Here is a 21,842-nt window from a genome sequence, read left to right as displayed (position 1 = left end):
GAGAAAGTTCCCCACGGAAGTAACATCATTACAGCGTCTCCACACCTCTTGTATAAACCACCTCTGTGAGAAAGAACCTCCTACCAAGAAGGCCCGCCCCACCCACCAGATATTTCCCTGGGATGTGTCCCAAATAACCACCAATTGGATCAAGCTGTAATCTGCCCACAAAATTCTCGCTCAGTCACATTTTCAGGTGAAGAAGAGCTGATAATACAAAACCCAACAGGCATCATACTGAGGTGAGTCAGCTCAATTGGGCTTCTCTGAGGCAATCCATGTTAGCTGAAGCTAATAGAAGAGAAGCCACAAAATTTCTTTTTTTTTTTTAAATATGGAATGCTTCACAAATCTGCATATCATCCTTGCTCAGGGACCATACTAATCTTCTCTGTATCCTTATGATTTTAGTAGATGTCCTGCCAATGTTCGCACAAGCAGAGGATTTCTTTAAGCTATCATTCAGGCAAAAATTCTAACTGCTCCTCTTGAGGGAGGTAGGCCATTTAGACTTCATGGAATATGAATATGAACACCTTGTTTAGAAGAAAATCATTTTTTATAGAACAGAGAATGCTCTATCATTTCTTGATGCCAAAGATAGCAATATAAAGATGTTAAATGAAATAGAGGGAAAAATTATCTACAGATTAATATAATTCCTTGAGAAAAACACTGGAAAAAATAATCTTATTAAAATTTTCTCATGTCTTTCCTTTCGCTGAATCCTAAAAGCATGATCACATCCGTCAAGTAATAGCCGTATATAAAAATGGGAATTGAATTGTAAATTATACGTTTCCTACATTCTTCATGAGTACTGAGATGGATAAATTTTTGTGTCAACTTGATGAGGCCACAGAGTACCCAGATATTCACATCTTATTCTGGGTGTGTGTATGCAGGTGCTTCTGGAAGAGATTAACATTTGAATTGGTAGACTGGTAAAGCAGATAGTCCTTGCTATAGTGGGTGAGCCTCGTCCAACCAGTAGAAGGCCAGAATAGAGCAAAAGGAATGAGTAAGAGAGAATTTCTTCTGCTTGACTGCATTCGAAATAGGACGTCTTTCTCCTGCCTTCAGACCTGAACTAAAACATCAGCTTTTACTGCGTCTTGAGCCTTCAGAATGGTACTACACCAATGACTCTGCTGAGTCTCCAGTTTGCCAACTCACCCTGCAGATCTTGGAACTTGTCAGCCTCCCAACTGCATGAGCCAATTCCTTATAACAAATCTCTTTATAGATAGAGTGAGGGAGAAAGAGGAGGAGAGAAATACATACACATTCCACTGATTCTGTTTTTCTGGAGAACCTGACTAATACAGATGCTTGTATAAATTTTATAGCAAAGTTGTATAAAGAATAACTCCAAGAAGAGTTAGTTGTTTTCCTCTCCTCCCAGAGCACAGCCATATGTCCTGGTCTGGTAGTAACTCAGAGAATCATCTGAGATAAAAGTCAGACTAAAAAGGAACTAGCCACAGCCACCACCACTACCACCATTCAGTTAGAGAAATTTACATCTAAAATCTGCCACCTTTATATTGCCTTCTGGAAGCAGGCCATTACTAAAGAGAGAACAAGAGGGGAAGTGAGAAGCATGACTTTGAGCCCTCTGTTTGCTATATATACAGTAACTGTAACTGTATGCATACCTCCCGTACTGTGGCCCCACTGACTTAATGAGAGTGAAGGTAGATTGGCCTGGTTGTGAGGGTCTTAGACAACTTGACTGAACATATTATATCAATGTGAGAACACGCAGTATGTCTCAAGCCAAGATTAAAGAGTAAATAAAAGCAAAACTTTCATACTGATATGAAGATTTTCTTCACCAGAATTCTGGGGCAAGACTAGTTTATGCTTACAAGAAAAACCACCGGCACTAGACAGAACACGTTCCAGAAGACTGCATACACCAAGACAGTGTGTGATGTGTGAGGGCTCAGAATAGGAGAGCCATCCACAAGTGCACTCTAAGCAGAGTAAGAGAGAGCTTTTCACTCTCACTTTTGCCATGAGTGGAAGGCTGGTGAAAAAGAAAGAAGTGTAAAGTGAATTTTTAGGAAAATTCCTGTGTGATTTCACTATGTGAAATCCCTATCTGAAATTCCATAAAAATAAAACTTAAGAATAAATATTTACATTATTCTTCAAGATTTCTCAAGTTGAACTGCTGCTGAATGTTGCACTTAAGTGAGATTCGACTGGTACAAGGAAGCCTGGATTTGTGTGAGTTTCATTGCATTTAAACAAAGCTCATCTTCAGTTCTCAACATCTTTCTCAATCCCCAGTCTGGGCAGAACTTTCCTATTACTATAACAACTTAGAATCCACAACAAATAGCGAAGGTCATTATCAAGAACAGTAGGATTGAGCTTTAGCGGTTTTGGTGTTTATCTTCAGAAATCTTAGCCCATTCCTATGAATCTTACTATACTGTGGCATACAGCACCCATCAATCAACTCTAAAAAATAAAACTGGGGTGTGTCCAAAATTTTGGCTCCATGTATGGTTCTAAGATTCCTCCATAATGTCCCAGGTCAACAGAAGGTTATATAGACCCTATACGGTAAATGTAGAGAAGGCAAAAAATACCAGCCCAAACTATGTCCTTACTACCTAAGAAGACTAGAAAACATTTCAAATTAGAAAAATAATGCAGAATGTTATCAGAATGTGAATTATTTATCACAAAAGGAACCATAAGGACAAATCAGACACTACTGTGGTGTAATATCTTAGGTGACAGATTCTAAAGTCAGCAGTTAGGGCTAAAATTACATATCATCAAAACTATCCTTAAAAATCCCTATGTCAGAGATACACAGTCTCTCAGTTCAATCCAGGACATCCAAATTTTCCTGCAAAGGTGGAACAGATAACCATGGGTTTGTTTGAGACCAGGGACCTAACTTCCCTTTAGACACTATATGGTAACAACAATCTGTTGTACAATCAATATTAGAATCACATTTGGCACAATGAAAAGTTCACACCATGAGCAGCACATGGGAACTAAAATAATGAAGGAAACAGCAGCTCCTTTTCCTTCTTCTTCTGTATACCCCAACCAAACACTCATTGGTTGCAGCAGAAAACAAAATTATCTTAGCATGACTGTTATTTGTTTAAGCTAAGCCTACATTTGATAGGATTCCACTCTACTCAGAAGGAAAAGAAAACACAATAGGAAAGAAGACCCATCAAAGTGGTACATTTCGCCCTGTGACTAAAGACTCAGTGTCATTCCTTCTAAATCTCTTAGAATATTTAGCCACACCAGCAAATATATTGGGCTGCAAGTCCAAGAGATACCAATTTTTCCTTGGATTCTCAGAATTATCCTAAAGGTGGAGAAAGGAAAAACTGCCCACAGAGTAGACACTCTCCCAGAGGAGTTTAAGAAAATATCTAAGAAAAACCACAGTCTGTTTTCCACTGACTTCACAGATAGTTGTGGCCATATGAAAGCCAGAAATGACAATGGTAACAGACACAAACCATGTTCTGTAAAGCTAGGAAGTTAGAGGAGGACACTCCACATTTCCAGAGTCAGGAGCATTCAATGCATCCAAAGGATGCTGGAATAAAGATATGTGGTGTGAACACAGCCAATTTTCAACCCCTTCGCTTATGAAATATTAGAAACACCACCTAGACACTGAAGAGTCAGTATTCTGTGGATGTCTTTTGACCACCTATGACAATCCCATCTATCCAAGCATCAGGGCAGCATGGTGGAGGCAGGTGTCTCTGTCTGCAGTTGAGAGAAGCTAGTTCTGAAGCCTCCTCAGTCTATGACCTCTCACTGCCATCAGCCCTATCCTGCCTGAGAATGTGATTCCCAGACTAGCCCTGGTCTTTTCCCCTGGTTAGAGAAGAAAGCACAGGGCAGCAATGGGATGGAGAAGGCTGGTGAAGTATAAAGGAGAGTAACTAGAGATGAAAGTGGCCACCAGGGAGGCCGAGCTGACAACAGCATGACTGCCACCCTCTGCAGCATTCAGCGGCTCATTCAACAAATACTGACTGTGGGTCTAATATTTGCATGGCATTCTGTTGGGCATTTCTCATCCAGTGCCATCCTTATTGAGGCTCACTGCTCACAGGGTGAGCGAGCCTCCGCTTTTCCCTATGGTGGGTCCTGGCCCTGGAGGCAATGAGGAGAAGAGGAGAATTTGGCAGAGCTGTAGGCTAGGAGAACTGCCTCAGATATGGTCAGCTTCCAAAATCAAAGCAGGGACTGGGTTCACGCAGTGTTCAAACAATGTAAAACAATGCCTTGTTTTCACTGCAGGTCCCTGGAGGGACATTTTTAGAACAGAAACTTGAGAACACTTGGATTATTCACTAGAACTTAGAAAGGGAAGCCAGTGAGGGTAATTTATAGTATTACAAGAGATTTTCGAGTTCAGAGATCGAGGACAGTCTATAAGATTTCAACACAAGTTAACATAAAGCAAGGGGTGTGTGTGGTAAGGCCAGCTGAGGATCCGTTTCATCTTCTGATGGAAGAAAGATGCCTGTAGTCAAGTTTCCCTTTCCCAGAAAGACCTTATTCTGCCTGTGGTTATGCAATTGAAGAAAATGTTGTTCCAAAGCCACAAAATTCATCTTTTCCTTGATCTAGCAAAAAGGTGCCCATCTGTGACAAAGCAGGTTTGGGCAGTTAGAAAACAAGATCATAGACAAGGTAATCCCAGCCACTATTTTCCAAGAGTTGTCCTCAAGACTGAAATTAGGGTCTGTGCCCTCCTTGACATAGTTTATTGATCTTTCTTTTTGGTCAAAAACTGCATCTATTATGAGGAGTGGGGGGAATAACCGTGAGCACCAACAAGCTAAAGTCCTGATGTAGCTGTACCTTCATGAGACAAAGCTGGGAGAAGATAATTTTAAAAGTACCCAGACAGGACTGCAAGCAAGGGAGAACAGAATGCAAAAGAAAACTCACCTCGGCTACTGCTTTCTTCAAAGAACACCTCTTTCAAGCAGTCTTATTATTTATCTCATTAAATGAAGAAATAAACCACACTAACGCCATAAAGCACAGCACAGAATAACTTACATTATCATTATACCATTGCCTTGAGACCTATCAGGAAGCATACGTTTTCCTGGTATGAGCACTGAGCACGCCAGTACTGGAAACTAGAAAGGGGTCATCTACCTCCCACCCCCAGGCACAATTCCTTCCCACACACCTGTACAGAAGGACAAGGAAGAGACCCTGACAGAGTGCCTCGGAGGAGGGCCAAAAGTGGGCAGTGAGATGAAGTGCACCAAGGGGCTTCCCTCAGAGGTGGCTGCAACACCTCACTGTGCCCGGCATGGTCACATAGGCGGGGGAGGGCACTTCTTGGCAGAGAAGGTCCCTGTGGGAAAGATGCATCTGCCTGGAGATAAAGGGGCCAATCGTGACAATCTAAGACCGTGATTCTTCCCTCTCTCCACCCTCATTGCCTTCGGTTCTAGAACTCTGATACATCACTGCAAATTTACATCAAATGTAGATGTCCCCTTTTCCTATCATTTGAACCTGAAGGATTTGTGCAGTTCCCCATACCAATTTCTGATAAATTCCTCCTCAGGTCCTACTTCATTATAAGATAGTAAGCACACACATACCTTTGTCTATAAGTATGAACAGTAAAGGCCTTCTAGCCAAACTGCACTAAGGACTATACATTTAATAGCACTTCCTATGTCCTCAGGAAAACACACCAGCTGATGCCATGGCACCCTCAGTGCTCAGAGCCACAAGTCTCCTCTGTCACATGCCCTCGGGCTTCTACTCCTACCAACCACATGGTAGGCTTTCCAAAGGAGAAAAGTTGTGCCACTGTATTTATTATTATAATTATATGATTCAATGAAATATTTATATCTAATGAAACAGGACAACAGAGAGAGTTATATTTCCTTGAAAATGCAAACTGAATTCTTTTAAAGAATCAATAAAGATGAGTTACTATGAAAATCTGCTCTTAGGGGAGCCTGGGTGGCTCAGCAGGTTGAGCAGCTGACTCTTGACTTTTGCCTCAGATCATAATCTCACAGTCATGGGATTGACCTAAGATTCTCTCTCTCTCTCTCTCTCTCCCTATGTACCTCTCCTCCACTTGTGCTCTCTCTCTCTCTCTCTCTCTCTCTCTCTCTCTCTCTCTCTCTCTCGAAAGAATGAAAGAAAGAAAGAAAGAAAGAAAGAAAGAAAGAAAGAAAGAAAGAAAGAAAGAAAGAAAGAAAGAAAAGAAAGAGGAAAGGAAAGGAAAAGAAAGGAAAGGAAAGGAAAGGAAAGGAAAGGAAAGGAAAGGAAAGGAAAGGAAAGGAAAGGAAAGGAAAGGAAAGGAAAGGAAAGGAAATCTGCTCTTAAACTGAGTGTGAATGAGACAACTGTTCATGACAGGGAAGAATAATAAAAATACACAAGGGTTCTGCATTCATTATAGCATAAGTGTCTTTAAGATATTGTTCTTATTTTTAAAAACTGAAACTGGAAATCATAGGTGATTCATTCTGATTATGGTTTATGTAAGAGAGATGATATGAATAATCAGTTGGCCCATTTGCAAAGAAAATGCCTTGACCCTACAGTGAAAGACTGGCTAATAGAATGTACATTAATATGTTTTATTTAAAAGCTGTGTCTGTATGATTTTCTATTATCCCCCAACTTCTCATGATTAAACAACCAACTATTGGTTCTGATGAGGATACTGCTAAAGACAAATCAACATAGATCAAAAGAATTTATGATTCAATTTAGAGAGGACAGACCTTGAAAACTAGAAGATAATCCTTCCCTCTGATTTACTACAAGAGAGAAAAGACATTTTGAAATTTTTTTGGAAACTGATTTGCCGAATGACAAGCCCCCTAATGACTAATTCAATAAATAACCAATTTGCTGAACAATCATCTGACAAATACCTTACATTGGACAATTTGTCAAAGCCATTGCATCAGGTCAATGCAAGGGCACATTTAGGGACAGAAGCAACAGGGACAGAGGCAACCGTAATTAAGACAAAAATCAGTGTTAAGAACTTAATCATTCTATAGAAAGTGTTAAGTGTTCTAGGAATTCTCAGAGTCTCAGTGTGAAACAGACAAAGCTGGTATTAAACAGTATTTGACAGGGAGCTCTTTCTCGTTAATAAATACAGCTTTTTGCACCAAAATAAAATTAATTTGAATCAAAAAATAAATAGCATCTGACCAAAATATATCTCCAAGAAAAGAGCTTCCATGACAGCAAGGCAAAAATAATTTTTTCAGAGGTCAGTAGTTCAGCAGGTTCATCTTTTGATCAAATGATTAGTAGAGAATTAGCTTTTAGTAAGTTGGTCACCAAATGGTTTTTAACAAATTCATATTGGGTGAAGTAGCTAGCTCCCAAGGAGAACGGGGAGAGCCTTCTGGGATGAATGAAGGAATCACTTAGCTCTGAGGTCAGTTCCGTGAGACAAGGGACCAGGTCATTTTGGTTTACTGCTGGATCAGCAGCACTTCTTTCAGGGCCAACACATACCAGGCATTGAAAAATTATTTGTTTCATTAACAAACGTTGGAGATTAAAAATGGACAATAACATTATTTTTTCATGTTTATTAATTTATTTTTGAGAAAGTGCACACCCACGTGCAAGTAGAAAAGGGGCAAAGAGGATCTGAAGCAGGCTCCACGCCACCATCGCAGAGCCAGACACACGACCCAAACTCACAAACTGTGAGACCATGACCCGAGCCAAAACCAAGAGTTAGACACCCAACCAACTGAGCCACTCCAGCACCTCTGGGCAATAATACTCTATACGTAGGTCTGGACCCAGACAAGGGAGAGCCATGATGTTAGGCTCTGAATGCTGCACCTGATTCTACCAGTAAGAAGGAACTCAGTGAGGGAGTGCCTGAGTGGCCCTGTTGGTTAAGAGTTCAACTTTTGATTTTGGTTCAGGTCATGATCTCATGGTGTTGAGATCGAGCCCCATGTCAGGCTCTGTGCTGAGCATGAAGCTTGCTTAAGATTCTCTCTCTCCCTCTCTCAGTCCATCCCCACTCACACTCTCTCTCTCAAAAAAAAATAAATAAAAATAAATAAAAAATAAAATCTTAAAAAAAAGGAACTCACTGAAGACTTCTGAGCAGCCAAGTAATATGACTAAAGTAAGTGTAGAAAGATTAATCCTTTGCAATTAGTAGGATATGTTAAAAGAGTAAAAATTCAAATAACCCTTGATGGATGAATGGATAAGGAAACTGCTATACACATACAATGGAATAGCATGCAGCCTTAAAAAGCATTCTGACACATGCAACAACATAAACGGACCTTGAAGACATTATGCTAAGTCAAATAAGCCAGTCAAAAAAGGACAAATATGTAATTCCACTTATGTGAGGTATTCACAGAGACAAAAAGTAGAATGGTGGTTGTCAAGGGCTAGGGGAGGGGGAAATGGAGAGTTATTGTCTAATGGGTACTGAGTTTCATTTTGCAAAAATTAGAAAGTTTGGAAGATGGACAGTGGTGATGATTACACAACAGTATGAATATACTTAATGTCACTGAACTGTATACTCTCTACAAAAATTTACCAAATTTTTACCAAAATTGTTAAAATGGTAAATTTTATACATTTGTTATAAAATAATGTAGGGGCACTTGGGTGGCTCAGTTGGTTAAGCATCTGACTTTGGCTCCAGTCATGATCTCACACACAGTTTGAGAATTAAGTCCCACATCAGGTTCTGTGCGGACAGCTTAAAGCCTGGAGCCTGCTTCAGATTCTGTGTCTCCCTCTCTCTCTGCCCCTCCCCCATTCCTTCTCTCTCTCTCCCTCTCTCCCTCTCTCTCTCAAAAATAAATAAATATTTAAAATAATAGATAAAAATAAAATAATGTATACATTATTATACATGCATACATTATGTATATTTTACCATAATAAAAAAAAATCTACAAGTCAGAGAGAGAATGGCTAGACAGAAAATTGCATTTTTCCAAAAGACTGGAGCAAAATAGTGGAGTAGACACAATTTAAGCTGGAGTAGACACAATTTAAGCTAGAGTGGTGATCAGGTAGCATATCATGAAGGGCCATAACCACTCTGATAAAGAGACTGACCTTGGTATTGATGTTTGAGTGATTTGAACTAAAATGTTCACAGGAAAAAAGAGGAGAAACTGATAATAGGATGATCAGGAGGCTATTTTATCCATTCATGTTCTAACCCAGGGTCTTGGAAGTAGAAAGGAAGAAAAGAATTAATATCCAAAGCATCATAAAGGAAGTATAAGGGGCTTGTTGATTGGTTAGATGGAGAAAAAGATTTTAAAAAGAAAATATCAAACTTTTAGCTTGGGAACTGGAAAAATGACGTTAACACTAAGAAAAACCGTATGCTTAGAAGGAGGTAGTTCACAGATAAAAATGATGATTTTGTTTTAACAAGTAAACTTAGAGCTGATAAAGGAAAATCAAAATGGGGAAGTTCAGTAAACAGCTAAAGATGTAAGTAAGTGATAAATAAAGGGTAGTTAGCTCAACATACCAAAAGTAGGCTGAAAGATATCAGCCTCACCTTGTGGCTGCTGGTGAATTAATAATGGCCTTAAAATAAAAAGAATTAGTGTGAGTAGAGTAAGTGAACCATCAATGGAAAATATTGACATCCTACTTAGGTGAATTACAATGTCTTTCATATAGTATGCTAAAGCAATTTTTAAATTTTTTATGTTTATTTATTTTTGAGGGAGTGTGAGCAGGGGAGGGGCAGAGAGAGAGGGAGATACAGCCAAAGTTGGACACTTAACCAAATGAACCACCCAGGTGGCCCTACAACAATTTTTGAGACAGATTTCCTTGGATGGACTAATGGAATCAAAAAGAAACTAGGAATCTATCAACTTTTCAGTCCAGTTTTCTGATGTATTCCATCTGAGATTTCTTAATCTAGTATCAACATACATTCTAACAACATAAAGTATGAACAATTGTCAATACCCTACCCGTTGCTGATATTTTCATTCACTTGGTCATTCAACAAACACATACTAATTGCTCACTAATGATACATACACAGCTTTAGAACATCAGAAATGCAAAGAAGTGCGGTGCCTGGGTGGCTCAGCTGATTAAGCATCTGACTCTTGATTTCAGCTCGAGTCATGATCCCAGAGTCATGGGATCAAGCCCCACATCAGGCTCCAGGCTGAGTATGGAGCTTGCTTAGGATTCTCTCTCTCTCTAGGGGCACTTGGGTGGCTTGGTTGGTTAATCTCAACTCAGGTCATGATCTCATGGTTTATAGGTTCGAGCCCCGCATCAGGTTCTGCACTGACAGTGTGGAACCTGCTTGGGATTCTCTCCCTCTCCCTTTGCTCTTTGCCCCTACCTTGCTTTCTCTCTCTCTCTCTCTCTCAAAATAAATAAACTTTAAAAAATTATAAAAAATAAAGATACTCTCTCTCTTTTTCTCTCTCTCCCCCTCTCCCTATGCCCTTCTCCCCCTGCCCCTCTCCCCTGCTTGACTTCTTCCTCTAAAAAATAACATCTTAAGAAAGAAAGAAATGCAAAGAGTAATGCCACATATCCCAGGCCTTGGAAGAGCTCATAGTCTAGTGGGAAAATAGCATAGATAAAGCATTGATCCTGATCTAGAACACTAATGCTCGTCTTATCAGAGTACTGTGCTAAGTCTCCTGGTAAAAATGACCACTGGTAAGGGGTGCCTGGGTGGCTCAGTTGGTTAAGCTTCTGACTCTTGATTTCAGTTCAGGTCACGATCTCACAGTTCATGAGCTGGGGCCCCATGACTCTGCACTGATAGCACAGAGCCTACTTGGGATTCTATTTCTCTCTCTCTCTCTCTCTCTCTCTCTCTGCTCCTCCCCCACTTGCTCTCTAACTCAAAATAAACAAAAATAAGTTTTTAAAAAATGACCACTGGTAGCATTTACCTTGGTTTTTAGAAAGACTTAATCATATTATCGGTTGGTTATAGCAAACTGTTATAAACAATTGTTATATTCTAGGTTAACCAGTATATGTAATTATTATAAGTATTACTTAAGATGTTTGGAAAAAGATAGGTGATGGTAGTTATCAAGAAAGGAAAGAATGAGCCTTCAAGTTAACAAAAAATTTTGAAGTTCCTCTCTACTTAATATATAGAGTATTATTTGATTAATACAGAATCAACAATACTACACGCAGCCCTTTCAGCTGGAATTTTCATTACTTTTTTTTATCTATGCATTTCAATCTGGCATATTAAAAAGAAAGATAGGTGCATTCTGTTAATTAATGAAAGTATCCTTTTCTCCCTAGATATCATGCCAGCTACATAAGGATAAGAATTATGTCTTTTCTTTTGACACCCTTATGAACCTAACCAGGTTTTAATAAATATTTGCATAATCTAATTAAAATAAATTAAGCTCGTGCCTTGAAAGCCTGTGTCAGTTACACTACATCATAAAACATTACAAATTAGTAATTAAACATGCCATCCTTAGCACCAAATTTTTTCATTTCTTGTTATTTTTTAATATCCAAAATGCCACTTCTCTTTCTCACAGCCAGTTCCTACAACTTTGGAATTTACAGTATTTTCATATTTCCATAATGACACCTGCTGGTAGGAGAAGAATGGATGAACTGCAAGAATTTTATTCAACTAGCTATAGCCAGTTATATTCCAGTCTGAAACAACTAATGTTCCTGAACATACAAAGAATAAATCTCAATGACTCCAAATACCCCCATACTAAAAATCTGAAAACTTAATACTATGTCAATGCTATTTTCCAGCCAGATTTAAAATTTATCCCCATGATTTCTGTCCAAAGCAAAACTGCTACAATTAAAGATAGTTATTATTAATGGCCTTAAAAGTATCAGTTAACTTATGTTAAGTGTTTTACTCCTTAAAGAGTTGACATTCAAGGGGTGCCTGGGTGGCTCAGTCAACTGAGCATCTGACTTTTGATTTTGGCTCAGGTCATGATTTCAAGGTTTCTAGGATAAATCCCCTCATCAGGCTCTGCACTGACAGTGTGGAACCTGTTTGGGATTCTCTCTTTCTCCCTCTCTCTGCCCCACCCCTACACATGCTCACTCTCTGTCTCTCTGCCCCTCTCTCGCTCTCTCAAAATAAATAAATAAACATGAAAAAAATAGTTGGCAATTAAAATATGACTATTTAAGAGGAAGACAGCAGCAGAGTTGGAGGACCCTAAGCTTGTTTTATCCCACAAACACATCTAGATAACTATCAAATCATCCTAAATACCCCAGAAATCAACCTTAACGCTGATAAAATGTGGCTGCTTAAGAGATTATCCTTCTCTTAAACCTCCCCTGTTCTTCCATATGACCAATTAATAAAGTTTAAGTGGCCCAGAAGACAATGGGCTGTTTGTCTCAGTGGTCACCTGCTTGTCTTCCCCTTTGGAAGGAGGCCTGGCCACCTCTGGAAACACTTCTGCTCAAAATAAGTGCTAAGTGTCCTGCGCAATGCAAATAAGAGACATGACTGCTCTGTTCATCTGTTCTACACTGTGAGCTTCAGGAGGGGCCGGACTGTGCCTGGCTCTCATCCTCAGCGCGCAGCACACTTCCTGACGTACAGTAGACACCGATGAATATTTTTCAGTGTGTGTGTGTGTGTGTGTGTGTGTGTGTGTGTGTGTGTAACGGCCCAATAGACTAGATCCTGGGCACATCTCCAAAGACCGAGATGCTAATGAAATTAGGTGGATTCACCTTGACAGCATCCGAGTGAGTTTATTTAACTCAGTAGTTTAGGAAGCATGAAAATTAACAAAGATGCCTACAAATACTATATGGGTAAGCTCAATGCATCCAGGTTTCCTATACAATTAGGAGGTAAATGTATAATTCATTATAACACATATTATACAGACTCTTGCTTATTTAACCAGCAATTCATCTTCATTAGACATCTGTCATGTATGCCAGGCACAGGGGAGACAGCTGGTCTCAGAATGAATTTTCTTTCTAAACTGCCTGCAGGGTAGAGTCCACTGGCCTTCACTCAGCTGACATTCTACTTGTGATGGTTTTGTCTTTACAAGTATGCTAACTTCTCACACTTCCCTAGACTTGCTTAAGTTTGATTTCTTTCACACAGAAAAGGAAAGGCTTATAGGTAAAGTATGTGAAGTAGACTATTTTTGATTCCCTATTTCAAAAACATTTCCTTTCATCCAAAACACCAGGGGAAGGGACAGATTTATCATACTAATTAATCAAAAGCTATAGTTTTCTTTCAAAAAGGAGAACTCTTTGGGTACTTTAAAAGTCTTTCTTTGTACCCCTACTGTATGTAGATTGTAAATCAATTCAATAAATACTATAAACACCTACCATGTGCTAGCCCTGGTAGACACTGAAAAAAAAAAGTTCTTGGATTTTGCCCTCAAAGAAAAGAATCCATGGTCCAGCATCACAGGCAGTAGCCGAGTCTGCTATGAGGACTAACTTATATCCTAACAGCAAGTCCGTATTTAGCTAACTTTGTGCTTCGGGTTCCCAGCCCCACCTCACAAAGCATCTCTGTGTGCATGGAGCTGAAGAAAACATATCAGAAAGACTGCAGTGAGCCAGAATACCATGGCCCATTGGGACACCCCAGGAACGGTAAACCATGGTTCAAGGATTCCTACCAGTACCAGGCCTGGGGTTTTGTTCATCCATTTTTTTTTCTTTTTTAATGGAGAGCTTAAACTTTGTAGAAAAACATCAGTGATTGAGAATAACCTAATCTTTGGGCCATATCCTGTGTGAATGTGTGAGGAAGGTGTGTGTGTGTGTGTGTGTGTGTGCAGACACACTGAATTGGGACTTTTGGTCCAACGTTCTATACAGCTGATGAAAGTACTTCATTCTTTGCTTTATTCCCAGAGAAAATACCATGGTGATTCATTCTGCTTACGGCTTTTCAAAGATCAGAATTGCAGGGGAAACTCCAACTCTCTTTTTCATATTCTCCTATCAAAATGCACTTTGAAAAGACAAAATATTTCTTGATCTGGATCCCTGACCTGAGATAAACCTGTGAACTATTGGAAAGAGGTTGAGGAAAAGTGGGAAATAATAGATATTGAGTGTTTATCTGTGCCAAGCACTCATCAAGGGCCTCTTTAGGTCTCACAACATCCTGAGAGCTATTATCATCCAAACTTTGTAGCTGAAGAAACTAAAGTTCAAAGAGGCCGAGAAACTTGCTGAAGTCACATAGCTGGTAGGTGGCTGAATCAAGGTTACTCCTTCCATTACAACATTACATGCTCCCATCTACACATGGATCCAGCTACTACGGAATATTTCCATAAAAGAGTGAAGGTATGGAACAAGGCAGGTCTGAGTTTTATGCAGCCTAAACCTAATACAAAGTTTATATCCCTCTTTAAGGAAAATAAAATATAAAATTAGATCCAAAAAACGAATATTTCTTGAGAATGAATAGAGAAAGTACACAAATTACACATTTTTTTAAAGATGACAGAGGCTCGGGGGCGACTCAGTCAGTTAAGCATCTGACTTCAGCTCAGGTCATGATCTAATGGCTCATGAGTTCAAGCCCTGTGTTGGGCTCTGTGCTGACAGCTCAGGGCCTTGAGCCTGCTTCGGATCCTGTGTCTCCCTCTCTCTCTGCCCTCCCCCACTCGTACTCTATCTCTCTCACTCTCAAAACTAAATAAACATTTAAAAATGTAAAAAAAAAAAGACAGATATCAAATATTTTCTTTCAATTTGCACTTTTGGCTTCCAATAGAAATACACCCTTTCTATCACATCTGAATTTTGGAATGAACAATAATTCTGGGGTGGGGGGGGTAGAACATACAAATTAACCAGAAATTAAGGCATACACAAGAACAATTCAAATATCCCTACATTGCATTCAGTTACATAATTAGATAACTGAATTCCTCTTGTGCTACATACTGTGAATTACTGATGAAATATATGAGAGTTTTGTCACCAGAACACTTATTTCTTAGAAGCGTTTATCTTGCTTTGGTGGTGATTTTGTACATCCTTTCCTCTGAAACCAAATTTTGTCAGGACAAGATGCAACAGATACAAAAAGATGAAGTCCAGAATGGGATGCAGAAACATGCACAAACACAACAATTCTGATGAAATCTGTTTCTTGGTATTCACATAAAAATATATGTGTGTGTAGTGAGTTTATAATTGTATGCTCAGCATTATCAAGCATATTCCAAACAGGAGAGAACATATTTGGCTAGACACCAACCTACTGCCCACACTTTCATGTCTGCCGAAGATAAGGATTTTCCACAGATGGGGCACCTGGGTGGCTCAGTCGAGTAAGCCTCCGACTTCAGCTCAGGTGATGATCTCACGTTCATGGGTTGAAGCCCTGTATCAGGCTCTGTGCTGACAGCTAGATCAGAGCCTGGAGCCTGCTTCCGATTCTGTGTCTCCCTCTCTCTCTGGCCCTCCCTGCTCATGCTCTATCTCTGTCTCAAAAATAAATAAAACATTTTTAAAAAATTTTTTAAAGAATTTTCCACAGCTGAGCTTCTCAAACCTTGCTTCAAACCTTTTTTTATCTCCAAGACTGCTGTACTTCCAGTGATGAGAGCCATAAGCTGGCTTATATCCTCCAGATCTCTGGCCCTCACTTTTCCTCACCATCGCTACCGGGTAAGTCATCCACTGGATGGTAAGAGTATTGCTAAAAGTCATTCTTCACCCAGATGGCCATAAAAGGGACTACAAACTACATATAAATATTGTGCCAAACTATATGTATCCCTAGTTCAACTTCCTTTTAGCTAGATCCAAGACATGCCCACCTCTCAGAATAAAGCTGACAAATTGTGATGGGAAAGTCAGAGTAGAAAGAGACGATCTTGAGTGATTACATTTAAAACATCTTGCTTTTGCAAAATTTAGAAACTCACATGATCATGTGGACACATTGATAGTGCCGCTTGCACAGCCTGTATCAGATTGCTAGAGACTGACCGCCCGGGTGGAATAGATCATATTACAGGAAAATAGAATTGGAAGAGAAGCAGTCCAAGCACCAAGAGGATATCTGATGAGTCTAACAAGGTCTCTGAGTGTCCCTATATATTGGAGGACAAGACTTGATTCAAGGAAGACACAAAGTGAGAGACAAGAGTAAAACAATCATCTATGTTTTTATTATTTTTTAATGTTTTTATTTATTTGGAGAGAGAGAGAGTGAATGTGGGGCATAGAGGGAGAGGGGCAAAGAGAGAGAGAGAGAGAGAGAGAGAGAGAGAGAGAGAGAGAGAATCCCAAACAGGCTCCATACTGTCAGGACCTCAACAGGGGTCCCATGACCCTGGGATCATGACCTGAGACAAATTAAGAGTCAGGCACTTAACCAACTAAGCCACCCAGGTGGCCCTTGGTGATTTTAATAAACCAGTCATGTTCTGCTAAGTCACGGTCCCCAGTGAGACTGAGAGTGTCCTCCGAAGATTGCCTCCATAATCCATCCTAAAGAAAAATTTGGAGAGCAATACAATACAGTTCAATAATTAAGATTATCCATGGGGCACCTGGGTGGCTCAGTCGTTTAAGGGTTCCACTTTGGCTCCGGTCATGATTTCACAGTGCGTGAGTTCAAGCCCCATATCAGGCTCTGTGCTGACCGCTCAGAGCCTGGAGCCTGCTTCAGATTCTTTGTCTCCCTTTCTCTCTGCGCCTCTGCCACTAACTCACTCTCTCTCTCTCTCTCTCTCTCTCTCTCTCTCTCTCTCAAAATGAATAAACATTTAAAAATTTTAAAGAAAATAAAACAAAATAATTAAGATTAGCCTTTTGGTATTTCTTTTCTTTTTTCTCCCAGGGTGGTATTTGCTTGTCTTCCTCACATGTATATAATGGGCCCCTTTGTAGAAAAACTAGCAGAATTATTTATCACCCCATGCATTATTTTTCAGAGCCTGATATAGACTAGAAGGTTATTGTTGCTGTCTTTTTCCCCTTCTTGTTAGCTCATTAAAGTTTACATACCTAGTTTCAGGAAAGACCAATTGGTTTTCATAAGAAACGAAAAAAATAAATATGATCCCTCACGAAAAAACAGTGTGAGGTCCTTTTAGTCCACTGAATAGTGCCTATGCAGTTGATCCTTCAATTAATATCCATTAATTTCACCTCCAAAGGACATACAAAACTGACCCTCAAGAATGGAGGCCTTCATTTATATGTTCTATATAAACAACTGCCTCCTTCCCTCCTGTTGGCTTCCTGAATTGGTTGAGACAGACTAGGGAGCTCGAGAATTCCCCTCTTCCTGGGCACAGATATTCCACAGACAAATCCCACAGCCTTGCAGTCTTCTATTCCCTGAGCCCAAATGCATAACGCAGTCTTTTCTGACAGTTGTGAGGTTGAAATAAAAGTGGGGGGATGTTTTGCCACACTTGCTTAGTCCTCTACAACAAAATCATATCATAGATTCTCCTGACATAATGCTAGTTCACAAAAGAAAGGAAACATGAACTTCAGTTGCTGGCAACTGTGTCCCAGGAACTTTCATACATATTTCATACATACCTTTTTGCAGTCAATATTATTATCCATATTTATAGGTAAGGAAACAGAGGCTCAGAGAAATTAAGACATCTCCCCCAGGATTCTGCAGCTGTAAAGGGGCAGATGCAGTATTCTGAAATCTTGTGAAGTGGTACCTACAGTGTAAAGTAGGGAAACCCTGGGTTTGGGGCTCCATTCCTGGCTCTGCATACAATAACAGTATGACCAGACACAGATGATGGTGCCCTTGTGTTCATCATAAAATAGAGGTAAGAACAGTACTACCTCAGAGGTGTTACAAAGGTTGACTGAGCGGTAGGTGTCAAAGGCAGCACCTAAAAGATACACAGTAATTTTTGTTACTTTCTCTTCCTCTCAAGTTTCTTGGAGACAGAGGCCACATCTTTTCTCTTACCTTTTCTTTTACCTTATACACACTTCATTTTTTGCAAATATCTGTGGAAATGAGCCCTGCCATGTCCAGTGCTTTTTGGTGACAGCTGACACAGGGTTTTCCAAAACACCAGGCATCCTTATGAAACTTTGATTTCAACAGATTGGATGATACACCTTACATGATAATGCATTTAAAGTAAGAAATGGATGGGAAAAGCATTTTGCAATTTTTTACACTATCAGTTCCAGCATCTCCTTTTTATTAAAAAATATTTTAAGCCAGTGGAACATAAGGTGAAGCCATAATGAAGTTCTCAAACAAACATCCTGAGCAGCATCAAGGTCTACAACAGGCCTGAATGGCTCGTAGATGAGAAGTACATCTGACCCAATAAAGCCTGGCTTCCAGGGTTCCAAACTAGCTGCTCAGACGCTAAGCTCATAAATGCTAGAGCCAGCCCCCAGCCACAAATGAAGGATACACTACTATAAGAAACAGGATTTGGACTACAAATACACACCTTGGCAAGAATTAGTCCATCTCCACTTCAAACACTGGAGTCGAAGCCATCATTATCTCTAGTCTAGAATTCTGCGATATCCAGCTCCTGCCCTTGACCTCTTTCTTTCATCTGTTTTTACACTACAGCCAGAGAAAACTTTTAAAAACACATATCAGACCATGTGAGCCCCTGTTCTCCTACAGTTCCTAGAATCACAGCTAAACTCTTCATTACGGCCTAGAAGGCCTAATGAGACCAGGCTTCTGCATACCTCTTTACTTAGTGAATGAATGAATTATAAACAAGTGACTGAGGCAGAGATAGCACAGCACCACCTGCCTGCGATGAAGTCCATAGTGTCTTGCATAAGGCAAGTGACTGTTCTTGTTCTCACTTAATGTTTATAAGATGCTTTTAGCACACTGGCATGTGTACAGAACAACAAAGGCAACCCAACTCCTGCACTTCAAGAGCTATATTCTAGGAGTTAGTTTTCCAAACACTAAAGGAAAGGAAGGGTATTTCTTGGCAACACTTGTTTTATTCTTTTTCCTTCTACAGACTTAGAGACAATAGTGTGTGGAGAGCAGTGAGAAAGAAAAAACTAGGAATGCTAGGGAAAAGCAAATGAGCTACTAGGAGGGAGAGAAGAAAAGCAGTAAAAAGATGAGGAATGGGGCAGGGAGGTCAGAGAAGAGAAGAAGCAATGAGGAAGAAATAGGGGATCCATATATGGCTTGCTGTTTCTTCCTGTCTCAGATAGATATCTGACTGGGATTTCTCTAAAAAAAACAGAAATTAAGGTGAGTCTCTGTGACCTCAGACAAACCTCTGACCATGCAATAATGGACTGCACTGTATGTTAATTATACTTGAATCAAAAAATTATTATTAACAATTTTTTAAAATTTAAAAATGACTGCGGTAACTGAGGAACCTGGGTGGCTCAGTCGGTTGAGTATCCAACTTTGGCTCAGGTGGTGATCTTGAGGTTTGTTGAGTTTGACCCCACTGATGTCAGCCTGTCAGTGCAGAGCCCGCTTTGGACCCTCTGTCCCCATCCTTTTTCCCCTCCCCAACATGTGCTTTCCCAAAAATAAGTAAATATTAAAAAAAAAAAAAAAAAGAACAGGCTGTAGTAGCTAGAAGAATACATACACTCAGCTATCTGGGTGGCTGGACAGAAGACAAGAGCTCCACCTCAATAACATTTTATCATTACTGCCTTCATCTCTATTTCTGAAAATAATTTCACATCAGCCCTCGAATTTCCATAAGCTTTGCCTTACAAGAGTCTCATTTCATGAGCAAAGAAGGAATAGATGAGTAAGCCTTCTCTCCTTGGTATCCCCTTTCTGACAGGGTTTTGGAATCTTTGACCACTAAAGTGAGAGAACAAGTTGTGGGTATTTTAGCTCTTTAAACAATCCCACTGTTCCTTCCATTTTCTAAACTACTAAATAATTGTAAGTACATGTATCTTATACTGTCTTATCTCACTATTTAACTGGTTCAAGAATGCCTTGTCTCAATACATTATAAGTTCCTTGAGAGCAGGAACAATGTATTCCCTCTTTCATTTGTATCCCACACAATACTCAGCACAGTGTCAGAAACATAGCAGACACTGAAGAGAAACTCATGGCACTAAATATGATTCAATGCTTTACTGTCTTAAAAACCTGTCTCTCAAGGGCATGAAAAATTGCAGTCTGACATTACAGGAGAAACTGAGTTAAGAATCACAGCTAAAATATCAAGAGTAGTTTCAAAAAAATCAATGTACTCAACTTCCTCGCGTGTACAGCTCATCTACCAGGGCAAAAACCATGCTGATGCCCCCTGATGTGGGCATACTAATAACAGTTCACCCCGTTGCCATGTAAACACTGAGGAGCTAGCCCACCAATAGATGTGCCGGGAAGGCTGATCCCATTCTAAAAATATCATTTCCTTTTTACCTCAAGAAGTAATTTTCCAGGTTAACATCAAGATTTAAGAAGAATATTAAGGTGCATCAAGCGTTCCCAGAACTCTTGTAGATTCATCAGCTGGATGTCCCAAGCTCCTCTCACACTTGTGAGTACTGGATTAAGTTGTCACTGCCAATGATGATCTACTACATCCTCAAAAATGCAGCAGAGTCTAAGGCTGAGATGACTGCGCCTTCCCCTTGGACCCATGGCAGGAATCATTAAATGATGGAATCCATTCCCTTTAGTCTGGACTTGGTCTCACAACCTCTCTTAACTCACATCCCAACCCAAGAAGACTCAATTATTCAATGTGAAGACTTGAGATGAAGCCTTTTTCCAGATACAGGCTAAAGCCTTCTAATCTCCCATGAAGAGCTACAGTAGAGGCCAAACTCGAAATCAGGCTATGAAATAGGCTACATTTATCTTCAGGTACACCTAAAACCTCTTTACAGGAGTTACTCTATTGTTTCTATCATTCCCAACCCCAACAAACCCATCATTCTATGATGTTCATGTTAAATCAAGCTGTCAAAGTTCCATGCTATGTGTCTACCTTCGGCCTGCCTTCCAAAAATCTCATTATATTTTCAGGACATTTCTTCTTCCAACCTCCTCCTCTGTTAACTTCTGAATGGTCTCACTTCTGCTGGACTGTTTTTCCTTAATGCCATAGATAACTGGTTAGTTAGTCTGACAAACTCACCTACATCACTGTGTTCATTCTCCAACAAAGCAAGGCCCTTCTGGAAACATTGGCCTGAATGACTCTAGTGGAAAAAACTTCAGACCTAAAGTTAATTGGCTAGAAGAGAGATTTGAGAGCCTGAGAGAGAAACTGTTCCCTGTCATATATCCTTGATTTTTCTCTCTGCTCATCCAAAGCCCTTTACAATCAGTCACTGTCCTGGGTCTTTCTAGATCCATTTCAGCAAACCAACTTAACTACCATATAAGAACACATCCCAGGAGCACCTGGGTGGCTCAGTCAGTTAAGTGACCAACTCTTGATTTTAGCTCAGGTCATGATTTAGAGGTTAGTGAGATCGAGCCCCTCTGACAGTGCAGAGCCTGCTTGGGGTTCTCTCTCTCTCTCTCTCTCTCTCTCTCTCTCTCTCTCTCTCTCTCAAAAAATAAATAAATAAACATTTTTTAAAAAGAAGAATAAAAACACAGCTCATAAAACAACTAACATTAATTCCCAAGGAAAGCTAAAGTAGCTTAACAAAGAAGTACCTGATTTCTGTGGACCATTGGGCACATACTAACTGGAAGAGTTTGCTAGAACTGTCCCCCCTTCAAAATTTTAAAATTTGCCTCTGTAAACATTAATCTGGTACCTTCCAGAAGCTGAATAAATTAGGTATCCAATACCACTTAC

At 39.9% G+C, this 21,842-nt stretch overlaps 1 non-coding gene across 1 annotated transcript; it reads right to left on the bottom strand.

The window, feature by feature from the left end:
* Positions 1-328: 328 nt before the first annotated feature.
* LOC115290922 lies at positions 329-435 on the bottom strand. The gene has a single exon (XR_003908303.1). It is a non-coding gene; the product is annotated as a U6 spliceosomal RNA (small nuclear RNA).
* Between the last annotated feature and the right edge of the window lie 21,407 nt (positions 436-21,842).

Source organism: Suricata suricatta, chromosome 4, assembly GCF_006229205.1.
Source record: "Suricata suricatta isolate VVHF042 chromosome 4, meerkat_22Aug2017_6uvM2_HiC, whole genome shotgun sequence".
Lineage (NCBI taxonomy): Eukaryota > Metazoa > Chordata > Mammalia > Carnivora > Herpestidae > Suricata > Suricata suricatta.
Note: the sequence above shows the minus strand (reverse complement) of the source record. Positions and strands in the feature narration are given on the sequence as shown.